The sequence below is a fragment of the Dermacentor variabilis genome, chromosome 10 (assembly GCF_050947875.1).
Source record: "Dermacentor variabilis isolate Ectoservices chromosome 10, ASM5094787v1, whole genome shotgun sequence".
Classification (NCBI taxonomy): Eukaryota; Metazoa; Arthropoda; class Arachnida; order Ixodida; family Ixodidae; genus Dermacentor; species Dermacentor variabilis.
In genome coordinates, this window is record NC_134577.1 from 131,039,848 (window position 1) to 131,051,046 (window position 11,199).

At 45.4% G+C, this 11,199-nt stretch overlaps 1 long non-coding RNA gene across 1 annotated transcript; it reads left to right on the forward strand.

Annotated features, from left to right (window-relative positions):
• Window positions 1–8,170: 8,170 nt before the first annotated feature.
• LOC142559702 (uncharacterized) lies at window positions 8,171–10,983 on the forward strand. Its single transcript, XR_012823209.1, has 2 exons — window positions 8,171–8,325; window positions 10,856–10,983. It is a non-coding gene; the product is annotated as an uncharacterized LOC142559702 (long non-coding RNA).
• The last annotated feature ends 216 nt before the right edge of the window (window positions 10,984–11,199 follow it).

Consider the following 11,199-nt stretch of genomic DNA (forward strand, 5'->3'; position numbering starts at 1 on the left):
TGACGACCGAGTTGAGAACAAGGCATATGTATCTGTTGTTTTCGTTTGTGTGTTGTAAATTACTACCTGTTGTGGAAGTTCTGGAAGTCTTATTACGCAAGGAGTACGAACGTAAACATATAAACATATTTCTGTGTGTGTGAAATTATGAATTACCCAGAATAGCCTTTACGACTGATAAGTGGGCTACACAGCCTGTGTGAATCAGCTACCTTTTGTTGCGACGCTCTTCCATGTGGTAGACTGATGCGTGGTGCGCGTTTATTTCTGTACTGTTGTAAAAACCATTTGTTTATTCACTCAATACAAATGTACTGCTTCTTCGCCGCAGTGCATTTTAGTTACGCGGTAAAGGATACTAAAAGTGGGAGGGGGCCGCTATCACCCAGCATAGTATGTACACTCAGGCGACCTGAGAGGCGGCGGTTGTGCGAGTGTATAATCATAGGGTATAATTAAAGAACTCTTTTTATGTCCAGTGACAGTGGCCCCTTTCCACTTTTAGTATGCTTCAACGCAGTACATTGCTTAGGCTTCACCGCAGAACATAGGTGTATTGCAAAAAAGTTAATCTTAAAAAGTTCAATTATGCAACGTTTCTTTCGTAGCTTGCTACACCGCAATCCAGAGGTGGAAATAAGCATTGTGCAGTAAAGCATACTAATAGTGGAAAGGGCACATAGGTTTGCTCATTATTTTCAATTGTGATATAATTTGCAAGTGCATCTGTGCTCTTGGTAAGCTTAATTGACAATTCTTTGTACATTACAAATTCATATTGCAGGGAAGCTTACTAAGGCACATTCGTCATTTTGTAACGCATTATTCACCTTCAATGCAGCAGCACAATGCGGATTCATACCTATGCTTCTGGCTGGACTGCACATGCTCTTTGAGAATTGATTCGTTTTTCATAAGTGCACTGGTACTTTACTCTAAACTGGAGGGCTGAAGTTTATATGGAAGCACAATTTTTATTAAGGGGAGAAGATGTTGCCAAGATGGTTGCAGCACAGCTTTTTTTTTTTCCAGGCACCTTTTCTATTAGAAGCTTCCATTGCAGTGTTTCGAGCCTCTTTGAGCCAGCATATAGTGTATATAAAAATCGGACACCGATTGGGAACATCACCTATGCTCTCTGCAATAAGCTGTGCACAGGATAAGTTCATGCCTATATATAGAAAAAAATGTAGCATGACCAGACAAAATAAAAGGGGGTGGGCTGCAGCAATACTAGGTGTTAAATGGTGCCTTATCCTTTCCCTTCAGTTTTCTGTTTTGTGCTATTATGGATCCTCCACAGTAACCACACGAATGCTGAACTTGAGCTTGTTGGTTTCAGATCTGATGGTTGTTACTAACAGAACAGTGTGATACACGAACAAGGGCTTGGAGGCATCCGGTCACCTTGCTTGTCTCATGGTGTCGCTTTGTGAGCACCATGAGCCTCCAGACCAACTCGGAAGAAAGGTTTCTTGCAATCGCTTCTGAACTGTATTGCCACCAAACCAACAGTGTTCTCAATGACAACTTTTGGACAGTAGAATGCTTGCACCCAGCAAAGTCTAAGAAGGAAGCATTCAGGATGTGCCAAGTGGGCCTTTTGAAGCTGGCCGCATTGCTGAAGGGGCTTTGCCTATCCGCCCTCTTTATGGATGCACAAGGATGATTTCTTCTTTCAGAAGGATTGTTTCAGAGGAGTCACATGGCAACAGTGTTGGGTGTTTAGTAGCAGATAAGCTTGCCTTTGGCCACTGTCAAAATCTGTTTTTTCTCCAGTGCCCCTGTAAAGTGCCTACTTTTTGGACACAATGTGCTCTCCATGCATGCATGAATTTTTAGCTTGTAAAGATGTCTATTACCCCTTGCCTCAAGCCGGTCCTTGCTGATGTCAACCAAGAAGGCAGTGGGGAGTATGGCGATGCATACTTACAAAGCACTGCTGATACCAGTGAAACCAGATTAGTGGAGCTGCCTTTTTTTTTGTCCACTCCATCTTCATCAGTTACAATGAGCAGTTCTTTGTCCAAACAGAAGGCATATGTAGTTGGTCATGCATAGCCTGTGCACTAAGATTTGTTGGCATGTTACAAGAGACGTGCCTGAGAACCTTAGCAGTGTCTATATGCAAAAACCTTCTGATGTGACTTGCTTCTCTTTATCACAGTTTGCCTGATGAAGCCAGCAACTTGGTCAATTAGATGTTCAACAGGCTTCCCACTAGTTTTCCCAGCGTCTCCTTTACCAGTGTGCTGCTCATAGATATCTGTTTTCTTGACCTTGCACTGCACTTCAACCATGGCCACACCTGCTGAACCTATAGTATGCGATCAGAAAAGTGCTATACATCACGTTGCTCCAAACTCATGACAAGCTAGAAGGCCTTGAGGAACACCTTCATTAATTTCTGTCCTCATCATACTGTAGGAAGCTTCGCATGACAAGTGCAACAATTAACATCTGCTGGTTTTTCAGTGCTATTCCTGTCCAGCTTGATGAAAGCTATCCTGAGTGTTTCAAAAGCAAAACTGCTGTCGGACAAGAAGTGCATAAAGCAAGGGTAGCTATAACCATATATGTCACACAAAATGAAGAAGGCCACCGAGTGTACGGGCGGTTTAATTCATATCCAACAAGCTTGGTTCTCTCTTTGCAATTGAGTAAACCCAACTTGCCCCAAAAACATGGCCTGTGACACACTGTGTGCCAGATGCTGTGTCCCCTGCAAAGCTGAAGATGTGTACAAGATCCTGACACTCGCAGTGGCTTCTACACTGCGCAAACAGTTTACTATAAGAACGACTGCCTCAACTAATATGCTAATCACATGAAAACGGGCAGAAATTTGGCTATTCATTGGGCCCCACTGCAGGTGCAAGCCACTCTTCTGCCAGATGCGTGTTGTTCACAGGAACTGGAGCTATACAAATGCAGATACAAACAATGATGTTTGAAAGTAGTAGAGTTGAACAATATTCTGCACAAACAGTGCCACTTGCAGTGCTGGTAACTTATAGCTACAATTCATGGCTGCCCCACCATGCAAAGGCACTATTCTTGAATTAACTTCTATTTATGGTGGCCATATATTGCAAGTACATATCATCCACATTGTGTGCAATATGATTAAATGATGTCAACTTTGATAGCCATTCCTAATCTGAGATACAACAAAAGAACTAATATAGGCAACAAATTGTAATTCAAAAAGATAACCAGTGCACAGGATAAGTGACAGACTTCCTTTTATTGAACAAAAGTCACATGTGTGTCACATGTCAACAGCAGTGGGTAGCAAGCTTGGGTGACAGAGGCAAAACTTAGCGAAATGCTACACTCATACTCAAATGTAAAACGGCCTACGACACAAAAAAACATTTTACTGAATGAAAGGGCAAGACTCCATCCAAGAACGCACTATGGCACCACATAATTGACATGGTGTAAAAGATGTTAACATGCCCTCTCCATAAAAAAAAAGAAACACTTAAAACATGCCTTAAAAGGCAATGTGCAGAGTCTGAAAGCAAGGAAAAACAACCCAAAAAAGGTTTCGCTAAGTCTTTCAATTATTAAAATTGTCAAACTGTCTTGTCACTTCTTAATGAATCTGCACAGCGGAAAAGGATGAAAAGAAAGCCCAATAGCAGGGCCACAGAAAATGTCACCAAATAAATAAACCTTGCTTACCAAGGATACTGGTTTAGTTGTCTGACTCTGCACAATAATTGTGTATGAGCTTTTCTTGTTTAGAACGGTTTAGCAGATAGCGGAAAAAATGGACATGAGAGCACCAGGTGCATGCATAGTCGATGCACAAAGAGCCACTGTCTTCTTACTTTTTTTCTCTACTACTATTCACGAATATGTAAGTGCCTTAATAGCACTGCTAAAATCCTACTGCAAAACACAAGATTGGGCAAGTTGTGGCATAACGAAAATTGGAGTTCCACTCATACTGTGAAAGTGATGCAATAAATGGTGAAATATGCGCAGGAAGCTTGCTTCATTCAGTGTTTGTTGAAGTGAACACTTGCCAGTGCAAGTCAGTAATCTCCTTTAAAGAAGTAAAATAAGTGGGAGTTGTGCCTCCCAGAGTTGAAGTGGAAAGGCTACTTTTCTTCCTCCTCTTTCCTATCCAGACTTGGTCACTGGTCTCCACCAAAACAACCCTTCAGCTTCTCTTCTTACTGCTGAATTAATTTGGTTTTCTCAAAGCTATATTTGAGCTACCCATTGCTAGGTCTCGCGCTCTGTCCCATCAACCAGCCCCATCCAGTAAATCTGAGAAGCCAAGCACTAGAAGATTAATAAAGCAGATGCACCCAATCACTGTCATTACATGTAAGAAGAAAAATTAACATAGTACTGCCTTCACAAGTGGGGAAAGTGATGAGTAAGAATTTGAAAACGTGGACGCCAGCTCTATATACAGCACGCAGACATTGAACAGGTGTTAGCCAATCATGGCACCTGTTGGCTAGATCGTACTCTCCAGGATCGGCATTCGCCACGACTGTACCTTCAGCAGAGTGGCTGAAATGTAGAATTGTGGACTGCCAATCTTTTGATCATATGTTTGAATCCACACATCACAATGAGAACTTTATCTGCAATATTCTAGCAATAAATTTGGGAATTAGAGTGACAACACCAGTAGACATCAGAACCAGGGGAGTTGGCCCATAACAGCTATTGGTGTAAAAAAGAAGACTGGCATAAGAAGAATTGAGATGTGCACGCTACATGCCTTTGTTCGGTAGTGTTCCACTACTTTGGTGCTACAGTTAATGATCTCGAATGAGTTCAAGGAGCAAGAATTTAGTCCAGAAAAAAATATTACGCATAACAGTTGTATCTAGTTGTATCATTTGCCTATGCCGCTGTATATAACCCTGTCCACACTGCTAGGAAGGGAAGCGTAGCAGAGGGCGGCAGAAAGTTGGGTGGGCGGATGAGGTTAAGAAATTTGCAGGGACAACATGGCCACAATTAGTACATGACCAGGGTAGTTGGAGAAGTATGGGAGAGGCCTTTGCGCTGCAGTGGGTGTAACCAGACTGATGATGATGATGTCCACACTTACCTACAGCACATGAGTGGCATCCTAAACAAAATTGAGCTTTTGATATTGCTTTGGAGAAAATCTGTTTCAGCCTAACAGTATGTATACATATTGCGCATACCTGCATTCGGTGTACCTTATCACCAACTGTTAAGTCACCTTCTTACCTCATCAGCGAATCACTCCTGCAACCAAGTGTGCTGGTCCGGGTTTTACCTGCATTTCCACCTGTGCAGTTGGTAAAAGTCTTTGGCTGTTTACTATAACTTCATATTCAAACATATGGTTGCATTAGAGGCTTTCACACCACTAATGACTGGGCAGGCTTCACGGAAGGCCACCAGTACCTCCTCATTGCAGACTGTGCTCAACGTCCTTCTTGGTTGGACTGTGACTAAGAACCCATACATCTTTCCTCCAAAGCGGCTGGCATTGACGATAGTTTGATGCAGAAAGAGGCTATTGTCTTTCCCAGATGCTGGTTCAGCCTCGCGAGGCACATTCCTTCAGTCAATATGCACACTGTCAATGTGAGTGAGACTGATCAAAGGTTGTCTATGGTGTCAGGTTTCTTGCCTGGTTTCGGTAGTGGCATCATGACCAAGTGTTTCCACTCTGTGGGGAATTCCAATATTCCAGATTTCATTGATTACAAGCAATAGTGCTTGCTTCCTTGTTTCGGCAAGATTCCTCAACATCTGAAAAATGACTCCATCTTTGCCATGTGCACTCTGTGGTGTCTAATTCGTCAAGGTGGCATCCTCTTGGCCGTATGTCTTTGCATCCCCAGTGCGGGTGATGTGCATTGAGCTCACCTCGACTGAGTATTACGTGCTTGTGCAAGCGAATTTGAAGCTGTCAAAGCCAAGTGAAGTCGCCTTGGCTGTGGTGCCTGGTTTTGGGACAGAGGTAGACAAATGCCAAAACGGCTTTTAGCCTGCAGCACACCACCGCAACTTTCTGATGAGACATGTTTATTCAAGCCGTTTCTTCCTTGCCCTAATTCAATAATAGCCAATTTTAGCAGCTGCAAATCAAGCTGACTTTAGAAGACTGCTGATTTTTTAGCCTCTTCTAGTAGATTATTGCATGGTTAATTTTCTAGTTGGGCATGACATGCTTCGTGCTTAAAAAATGAACTGTTTAAAGAATTATTGGAGTAATATTAGGACAGGCAACTCTGACTGAATCATCACTGCTTTTGTCGCAAAATGTGGCAATGAGCTAGGCAGATGCTGTCACGAAACCATAGGTTGTACAAGTACAGAAGAAACAAAATTGGAGTTGTGAAATTCAAAGCCATATTTTTACAGCCTCTCTTTATACTGCTGACATTAGAGAGCTTTAGATTAGTGGACGCAAGCAGCGTGTGTAAACAAGCACCATGTTTGGGTATTTCTGGCACCCATGTGGTTTGCATAACCAAGAAGCACACGAGTCGCTTGCGTCCTCTTATGCAGTACTATTATTTTCATTGTAAAACAACCAATATCAAAGTAAGTCTGATCAGCCTGCATCAATATGCTAGAAATTTTTAAGCACTTAAGGTGTGTTGGTTGAATGTTTAAAGCACTTCACCACACCCTTGGTCACTAGACTTGAACTTTCCAGTATTACTTGCTAATCAACTCTTGAGGTGTTTACGTTGCTTTTCTGTACTGTAAGATTAGTTGGACAGTCCTAATAGAATTGTTAAAGTGAAGGTGTGAGCTGTTGTATTGGCCATGTCATTCTATAACTGTTAGATCTGACACTGTCAAAGCAATTGGCAACATTAATCAGCTTCACCTCACTATATATATGTATTGCGGTAGGACCATTCAGCACGTGAAAATAAAAATACCGGCAAATAGAGAGTTCGAGAGCACCTGAGATTATAGTAAAGCGGGCGGGGCAGTACGTTCAGGGTAACAAATGGGTTGCGGTGAAGTTATTGCGGACGTATATACACATTCATTCGTCCCAACTTTGCACCGAACCCTGCGTCCCGTTGCTAAAACTAAGAGCGCGAAAAACGGGCACAAATGCAGCTGAAGATTGCAGGGCACAGTATTAGGCTCCACCTCACTGTGCTTATCGCGCCCTTAGTACGAATAATAATAAACATCTACTCTGCATTTCGTGGAATTCTGGCAGATCATGTGACATCACTAAAGCTCCGTTATGTTCACAGCACTACGCGATAATTGTCGTAGAGCCCACGATAAAAGTAAATCACATGAAGTGACGGATAGTGCACTAGCGCTGAACACGATTGAAAACATGCGCTGCCCTATTTCAAGGACGCGTGAACAGTTGTGAGCAAACACCACCTTATGCATTATATTACTTACGTAAGTCGTGGCGAAAAACACGTGCAATACCTCCGCCTACGAGTCCCGTCAAGTAAAAGTGCATGTGCGATGTGATGACGCTGCCGAAAAGGGGCGAACACGACGACGCTGCTGCACAGCGCCGGATCGCAAATTGCATTGCCGTGGCGCTACGCCACTTGAATATTTCAATCGTCAGCACCAATGAATTCTTCAGAAATACGGATCTAACACCACCAGAGTTCACCGAGACTTAAAGCCGACATGCCACACCACTACTACTGCGCGACTTTTAGCCAACAAATACTGAACCCACTGCGGAGACACACGACCAGCGGTCGGCGTGGGCCGGAGATTCAACGCACGCCACGGCATCGCGGTTCGCAGAACTTCGCTGCCGAGGCGCTAGGCCACTTCGACATTTCAATTGTCAAGGAAGCACGGGTCACACAACGCAGATTCTGTACTGCCAGAGCTCACCGAGGCGAAAGCACAGATGGCGAAAGCCGCACCATAGAGAAAGAAATTCAACAAGAGGGGACACTCTTCAAAAACTGGCAACAGGAAAGACGTCACGCCTAGTTTCAACAACATCCGTTAGTTGACGCGAGCATCAGAAAAAAAGAATGTGAAATAAGCTTCCAGACAACGTTTTATTTTTTTTATTCCTTCCCACTAAAGGTGAAAAAGTTTTGCGTGTAAATGAACTTATACTTTGCAACTTCTTGTTGCGTTGCCTAGCAACAAGCTAGCGGCACGCCAGACGTGCGTGCATACGTCATACGCCAGACAAGCCGCAGGAGTGAGCGAGGCCGGCTGCGCATGTGAAGCTCGCGTGCTCGGCGAGCCGTCTCTTTTCGATGTAGCCCGTTTTTTGGGTTCCCGGCGTTCTCTTGTGTTCCGTCTGCATTTCGACACGGCACCGCTGCACTACTGGACAACAGCAAGGTGAGGAATTTTGTTTGACAGTCTGCGACGCACTTCAAGTACACCCGTGAGCAAAAGTATACGGACCACGGGAGCGCGTGCCAAACTGCATCGACGCGCCGTCTACGGACGGGATGCCTGCTGTCGAGAGGGCCGCTAGAGCAGCGGTGCGCATGCGCGTCCCATCATATCTGCTGGCCTGACATGTAGCCTTGGCTGACGTGGCTACGGTGCTCGTAGACTAAACGTTCACTGGGCGTCGTTTTCTCTGTTCCGTCCCGTCTGGGCCGTTGCTTTACGCAGCGGCTAGGCTGGCACGCGCGTCCGCCGCGCTTCGTTTTCATTCTTTCTTTGGGGGGATTATCGCGCGCCGCACTGCCTTCCCTGACGCCTTCAGATGACTCGCGCAAAATGCCTTTCTGCGGGGTTGTATTATCTCGAACTGTTCCAATGTTTGCTGTCGGGGTCTCCTCACGGCATCGCGTTACGAGAGGATACCACGTGACCTCCGAGGCGTCATCACCGCCTATGGAAAATTAACAGCGTAGTGAACTCATGCATACAGTAGTGAAAATTATAATCTCCGAAAATAACAGCAGCACGTTGGCTTGTTCTAAGTTCCCTCAAGACCGGAGTCTGTCGGCGGTCACCCCGACCAGTGATTCAGGTCGGTCACCCCGACCCGATTCGCAAGGGGGCAACTGTAATTGGAACTTCACAGCTGCGTGCACTACACAGCTGCACCTGATTTTATATTCTCGCGAATGAGTCAGCGTTGCCGCAGCTGTCTGTAGTGGCAGCCTCGCGTGCATTTCTTGTTCAAGTCTTGTTGAAGGGTTTGAAGAAATAAAGGCAGTACGGTGCCGCTAATTTCTCGTTTTAGCACCTTACTGCTTGCGGGCGGAGCATAGTAGCGTCAGCAACTCGGTTCTACTTCTTAACGCGACGGCGGACACCGATTGCAAAACCTTGCTTCTACCTGCGGCAGCAATCATTGGAACAGTTCGAGATAATACAACGCCGCAGAAAGACATTTTGCGCGAGTCATCTAAAGACGTCAGAGAAGGCAGTGCGGCGCGCGATAATCCCCCCAAAGAAAGAATGAAAACGAAGCGCGGCGGACGCGCGTGCCAGCCTAGCCGCTGCGTAAAGCAACGGCCCAGACGGGACGGAACAGAGAAAACGACGCCCAGTGGACGTTTAGTCTACGAGCACCGCAGCCACGTCAGGCAAGGCTACATGACAGGCCAGCAGATATGATGGGACGCGCATGCGCGCAGCTGCTCTAACGGCCCTCTCGACAGCAGGCACCGCGTCGGTAGACGGCGCGTCAATGCAGTTTGGCACGCGCTCCCGTGGTCCGTATACTTTTGCTCACGGGTGTACATTTACGCTTACTGCACAAAACTGAACCTATATAGTGACGCAGTTATCGAAAAACAGCTCCGCAGTCCAAGCCTAGTTAATATGAGTTAATTACTCGTACTGGGAGATGTTTGCGACGCTTTCCATGAGCCCAAGCATAATTATAACCTGTTTGGGTAGTTTTTGGGCACGCTCGCCGCACCTGGCTTTCTGACGAAAAGCACCTTGGCCGTGTGACGCAGTTTCCCGTGTACTGAATCTTACCGGGACAAGTTTTGGCGCTTTCTCTGACCCAAGACATTATTGTAACTAATTTCACTACTTTTTGGGGTACTTTTCAAGCACAGTGGCCGCACTCAGCGTAGTGGCGCAGTTAGCGAAAAGCAGCTCGGCTGTGTGCCGCAGTTAGTTTCGCGTGTACTGAATCTTACTGGTAGAAGTTCGTGACGCATTCTCTGACCCGAAAAAGTATTGTAATTTATTTGGTAACTTTTTGGGATATCTTGAGGCTTGCTCGCCGCGCCTGGGGTTGTGAAGGTGTTAGCAAAAAAGCAAGCCGGCCATAGTGATTTAGTTTTGCGTGTACTGAATTATAGTGGGACAAGTTTGTGACGCATTTTATAGCCCTGCAACAACATATACCTTATTTCAGTACTCACGTCTCGAAAACGCGACGAGCGATTGCCGAGAGTGATAACACGGCAGTGTTGCATGCGCCGGCAGGACGCGTAAAAGATAACACGGAGGAGCTCAAGAACATGACATTTGTGTATTCTGAGCGACTGAAAACAGGCTTTGCACCCACGAGTCTGACTTGAGTGCGATGAGAAGGCATTCTGCGAGCGTGTAACATGGTCTGGCTGAGCCTCTGTTGTAGCCACCTTTGTGTACTTGGCGTACCATCGTGTCGACTGAGGCCAAGTTGTTTTGGAAACGCGCAGTCCCCCGTGTATTTGTGCACTTAAAGTGCAGGGAATAATGCCCGGGAGAGGAGGGGTGCTTGAGATCGGATGTTCAGATTTTATGGCATTGTTTGGGAGGAGTCTTTGCTGCAAAATGTACGAAAAAGTGAATTTATCTGTAATGCCGCTCATTCACCACTTACGCACGTTTCGCCTCTATACGCAATACTCCTGTTAGGTCAATATACCGAAATGATACATGCTTGTAATTTACTTTCTTTCAGCTGATGGCATCCGGTGGAGCATCGTACGGCAACGACTGCTGCTTACCTGGTGCCACAACTTTGGATGAATGCAGAAGCCCGGAACGAGCACTTATATAGAGCAAAATAAACATTTCATCATTTCAGAAGGCGTCTTTCGTTTTCTTTATGAAATTGCACCTGACAGATACGGCGCAGTCTTGTAAAGATCAATCGCAATCATTTCTACTTAATAATGAAACGATTCCGCGCCAATGCCACGCGAGGTTCAGCAGAAGCGAAAAAAAAAAAAAATGCCGCACCAAGCAGCGGAGCCGGCGCGGCGTGTACCAACTGGTGTTCAAAACGCGCGCGCCCAAAACCGA